General features: G+C 35.7%; 1 non-coding gene across 1 annotated transcript; it reads left to right on the forward strand.

Annotated features, from left to right (window-relative positions):
* Positions 1 to 284: 284 nt before the first annotated feature.
* Positions 285 to 403, forward strand: LOC146360710 (5S ribosomal RNA). Its single transcript, XR_014799568.1, has one exon. It is a non-coding gene; the product is annotated as a 5S ribosomal RNA (ribosomal RNA).
* Positions 404 to 5,495: the final 5,092 nt, after the last annotated feature.

Consider the following 5,495-nt stretch of genomic DNA (forward strand, 5'->3'; position numbering starts at 1 on the left):
CTGTGCTGCCGGCTGAGGCCATCCACACCACAAGAGGGCTTGTGCTGCTAGCAAAACCCAACTGAGCCGCCACAGGGCCTGTGCTGCTGTCTGAGGCCATCTAAAAGACACCAGGACCTGTGCTGCTGGTTAAATGCTAAATTGAGTCCTTGGGTTAGGGTATTAGGCAAGCATGCCGTTAGCGTTAACGCTGTAGTTAAATTGTAGGGTTGTGCTCTGAAATTCACGTTCTGGCGCTTCATCGCTTGATTTCATAAATCGACACTTTGTGCTGGGCCCCTGTAGCTTCCGGCCATACCACCTTGAGGACGCCCGATCTCGTCTGATCTCGGAAGCAAAGCAGGGTTGGGCTTGGTTAGTACTTGGATGGGAGACCGCCTGGGAATACCAGGTGCTGTAAGCTTTTCCTTTTCATGTAATTTAACTGCTTTTGATCCAGAGAAGGAGGGTGTTGAAAGACCCAAAGCAGCTGCCCATTAATGAGGGCACATTAACGACATTCCTTTTGGCAAAGTTCTCAGCAATGTCCTGTGCTGCCGGTTGAGGCAATCCGCACCACACGAGGGCCTGTGAGTCTGTTTCAGGCCATCTACAACACACCAGGGCGTGTGTTGCTGTCTGGCCTCTTCCATTTTTATTTAATAATAATAATAATAATAATGTTTTGCCTGAATAATAAAAATAAGAAGAAACAAAGCAGATACAATAGGGCCTTCGCACTCTCAGTGCTCACTCACCCCCTCCCTCCTGGCTCACAGCTTCTTCTTCTTCTTCTTCTTCTTCTTCTTGGTTGGCAACCAATGTTAAGGAGCATTACCGCCCCCTGGCTCACAGCTCAGAGGACATTTAGATGAGAAAATATATATTTGACACATCTGAGGAAAATACTAATAAAATAAAATAAAAATAAATAAAATAAATGTTCCCTTTAGAAATCTTTTTTGCTCTTTTTTACTCTATAAAAATAATTGTTTTTTCTTTCCCAATCACTCATCTTAGCAGGATTTACATGAAAAGAGAAACAAATTAAGTTTTAGTGAAAATGTAAATTTTTTTCACTCTCTGGTCAACTGACTCAGTGACTTAAATGACTCAAAAAACCCGATTCACTTTGGTGAGTGACTCATTCAAACTCGATTCAGTAAAAAGAATTGAATTTACCATCACTAGTCACCTGACAACTGGTAGTCACATGGGATCCGGAGCTTATTTTGCTTCCTGCAACTGGTCCGTCGGGTTGTTGTCTCCCCAGAAACACTTCCATTGTGTTTTTCCTATTTGTGTTTTCGTTTTTCCTATTTGTTGTTCTTTTTTCCTATTTCCGTTGTGTTTTTTCCTATTTCTGTTGTCGTTTTTCCTGTTTCCGTTGTGTTTTTTCCTGTTTCCGTTTGGCCTATGTCCGTTTGGCCTCTCAGGGCCACCGTAGAATTCATATTGGAAATTAAATAATTCTCTTCTACTGAATGATTATTTGGTAAAGGAAATTAAAACAAAAATAGATGAGTATTGGAATAAGGCATGTGTTGAAAAAGTTTTTTGTAAAAATTGGGAGTTCATGAAATTTGAATTGAGGTCCCTTTTAATGAAAAGAGGAGCTGAAATAGTTAAAAATAGAAAAAAAGAAGAGTCAGAAATAATTTCTGAAATTATCGCTTTGTCTAGATCACCTGATCATTTATCTGAAGATAACTGGAACAATTAAAATTAGATAATATATATATTTACAAGGCAAAAGGCGCCTTTGTGCGGTCAAGAAATAAATGGCTTGAAGAGGGAGAACAAAACTCGAGCTATTTTTTAAAATTAGAAAAACATCACAATACACTTGGCAGCATGACTAAACTTTGTTCAGATGGGGTCATCACACACAACCTCAAGTGATTTCCAAGACTTGTGAACTTTTTTATAAAACTTTTTATAAATCTAATTTTTCTACAGAAGCCATGGAAAAATTCTATAATTTCTTAGGTAATATTAAAACAATTAGTGGCAATAATAAAACTATGTGTGATGCCCCCATCACAACACTAGATATTCAAGGTGCTATTAATAAAATGAAACTTAATACGAGTCCAGGGAATGACGGGTTGACTTCTGAATTTTACAAATTATTTTCAAAGGACTTATCACGCTTTTTACATAAAGTATATATTGAAAGGATTGCTAATGAAAAGCTCCCTCCTTCCTTGACTCAGGGACTAATTACTTGGATTCCTAAACCTAAAAAAGACGCCTTTTTGATAGAAAATTGGATACCTATTTCACTGCTGAATAATGAATATAAAATAATTGCTATGTGTTTAGCTAAAAAATTAAAATGTGCACTTAATGATATCATTGATGAAACACAGTCTGGTTTTATGACTGGCAGAAACATAACTAACAACATAAGACTGGTAATTGATATTTTGGATCATTCAGATTTAATCACAGATAATAGTTTCATTCTTTTTTTGGATTTTTATAAAGCTTTCGACTCCATTGAACATTCAAGTTCAGAGCACTTGATATTTTTGGTTTTGGAAATATGTTTAAAAAATCAATTCAAACTTTATATGCAGATGCAAACAGCTCAATCAAACTCCCATTTGGTACAACGAAAAGATTTGATATCAACCGTGGGATCCGTCAAGGTTGCCCAATTTCTGCATATCTTTTCCTTCTTCCTATGCAGTTACTCTCTATTCATGTTAAAAACAGCAGTGTAGTGGGTCTCTCTGTTGCTGGCAGAACTTTATCTATTACTCAACTAGCAGATGACACAACACTTTTTTAAAAGGATAAATATCAAGTTGATGAAGCTCTCAAAGTTGTCAATAATTTCTCAATAGCCTCTGGTCTTAAACTCAACATTCCAAAATTTGAACGTCTCCCTGTTAAATTCTGCACAGATCCTATTATATCAGGTGTTCCTGTTAAAAATAAGGTTAAATATCTTGGTATTATCATTCAAAAAGACCAAGATGCTAGATTATTTGAAAATTTTGACCCTCTTATAACTGCAGTACATCAAAGATTTAATCTTTGGCTTCAAAGAGATTTATCCATCACTGGAAGATCCTTGGTAGCCAAAGTTGAAGGCCTCTCCAGACTTATTTATGCAGCTATGGCACTTGATGTTTCAAAAGAATTATGCACAAAAATTGATAAAATATTATTTAACTTCATTTGGAAAAAGAGAATACATTACATTAAAAAAAATGTAATGATAAACAAGTTGTGTTCTGGTGCCTAAATTCTTTAGATTTCACTTCCCTAAATGCATATTTTAAAATCAAATGGCTCAAACTCTTTTTAAAAAATCCCAGTTCAATTTGGAATTTCTTTTTCCAATCATATCTTTAACTCACTTGGAGGAATGCACTTTCTGTTAAGATGCAATTACAATATCTCTAAATTATTGATTAAACTCTCCCACTTTCATAGTCAACTCTTCTCATCTTGGTTAATCATATACTCTCACAACTTTTCTCCCCATAAATATCTCATTTGGAACAATCAGGATATTAAATTTAATCATTATATATTCAGAAATGGGTTGATAGAAAAATTTTTCTTGTGAGTCAATTACTGAATGATAATGGTCAATTATTTTCTTATAAGGAATTTTTGTCTGTTTATGATTTTCCTGTCACTCCAAAAGAATATGCTGTAGTTTTTGACGCAATAGCAGATGGGGTGAGAAGGTTATTGGTGTCTGTTCCTGAAGGTAGAAATTGTATTATTCCAGAACTAAATCCCGCTAGCATATACATCGGTAACATCTGTCCTTTATTGAGTGATAAAGCCACAAATATTAGAGAAATTATACAAAGAGATATTGTTTCCAAACCTGCAGCTGTATTCTACTGGAATAATATGATATAGACTGGAAAAACACTTGGATTCTATCAAGGAAATTTATTATCACTAATAAGGTCAGGGAAGTTACTCTTAAGTTGATCCATAGATGTTATCCGGTAAAGACATATCTGGTTAAATTTAAGAAAAATATTCATACTCTTTGTACTTTTTGCAGCAATGCAGAGGAAACAATATGTCAGGTATTTGGGGAATGCACGTATACACATATTTTGGATTGATCTAAATAATTTTATAAACACCAAAATTGATCCCTCGTGTAAACTGAAGTTTCAACATATTCTGTTTGGCCTCTCACATACCGACAAAATAAATCCAGGAAAAAAAAAAATATTATCAATCCTCTGATTATTTTTGCCAAATTTCACATACATTGTACAAAATTTTCTCAACAGCGTCCAAACATATTTGCTTTTAAAGCCCTGTTTTCCAATTATCTAGAGAATCTAAAGAAGAGCACCAACTCCAAAGCATGTAAAACACAAGAGCTGTGTCGAATGTACAGTTTCACTTGATTTATGTTGTTTATTTATACCTTGAGCACCTCTTTCTTTTTTAATCGGTTATTTTGTTTCTTTGTTTTCTCCTAAAGTATACTTTTTTGTTTACGTACTAGTATTTGTATACATGACTTGTAAAAGATACTGCAAGCTGTGAAATTTTTCATACCCTTTCTATAACTACATGTATATTTGTTGTTCAATTGTTCAAATTAAGAAAAAAAAAGTGTAACGTGACATTTCCTGTTCCCACTAGGTGGCGCTGACACTGGTGTCAAATATGGCAGTTGAAATATGTTCAGGGCTGGAGCCTTATCATATGTGTTTACACCTCGGTCCAGATAGGACCATGTAGGACGGAATGAGAGCAAATAAGATTTCATGGTGAATCATCGAAATTCGTCGTGGCGCCACGGCCTCACCCTATCCCAAAAACTCAAAAGCTCCACAATTGAACATGGCCCAGGTGTGCAGCTGGCACTGACCAAATATGAAGCTGATAAGATCAAATCCCGATGAGGAGTTTGCAAAAGTACAAGGCCTGGAAATAGCAAAAACTGAGCCAAAATGTCACATTCAGTCCAAAATGATGGACTTCCTGTTGGGTTTGTGTCAATGGTCCCACTGACTTTTTTGTTCATGTCAGCATGATACACATGTGGGCCAAATTTCATTCATGTAGCTCAAACGATGTGTTCGTAGGACTGCATTTAACAACACATAGGTGGCGCTCCAGAGCCATTTTCCAATGCTCATATGTAAAACCATTAAAATACGAAATTTGTCACCAGACCTGACACGTGTGCAACATTTCATGAGTTTTTGAGCATGTTAAAGCCCTCAAAAAGGCACTTGTTTCGCCTGAAGAAGAAGAAGAAGAAGATGATGAAACAGAGCAGATACAGTAGGGCCTTCGCACTCTCAGTGCTCGGGCCCTAATAATAATAATAATAATAATAATAATAATAATAATAATAAACTGAGCAGAGACAATAGTAATTAATAATAATAATTATCATCATTATGACAATGATTATTGAAAAAAACAATACCCTATACAGGATTGCGTGTAGTCTGCTGAGGAGGAACAGATTTTCATCCGGAACATTGCCACAGACATTCACTTTCCACCCG

This window comes from Perissodus microlepis, chromosome 23 (genome assembly GCF_051167445.1).
Source record: "Perissodus microlepis isolate ML-2025 ecotype Zambia chromosome 23, ASM5116744v1, whole genome shotgun sequence".
NCBI lineage: Eukaryota > Metazoa > Chordata > Actinopteri > Cichliformes > Cichlidae > Perissodus > Perissodus microlepis.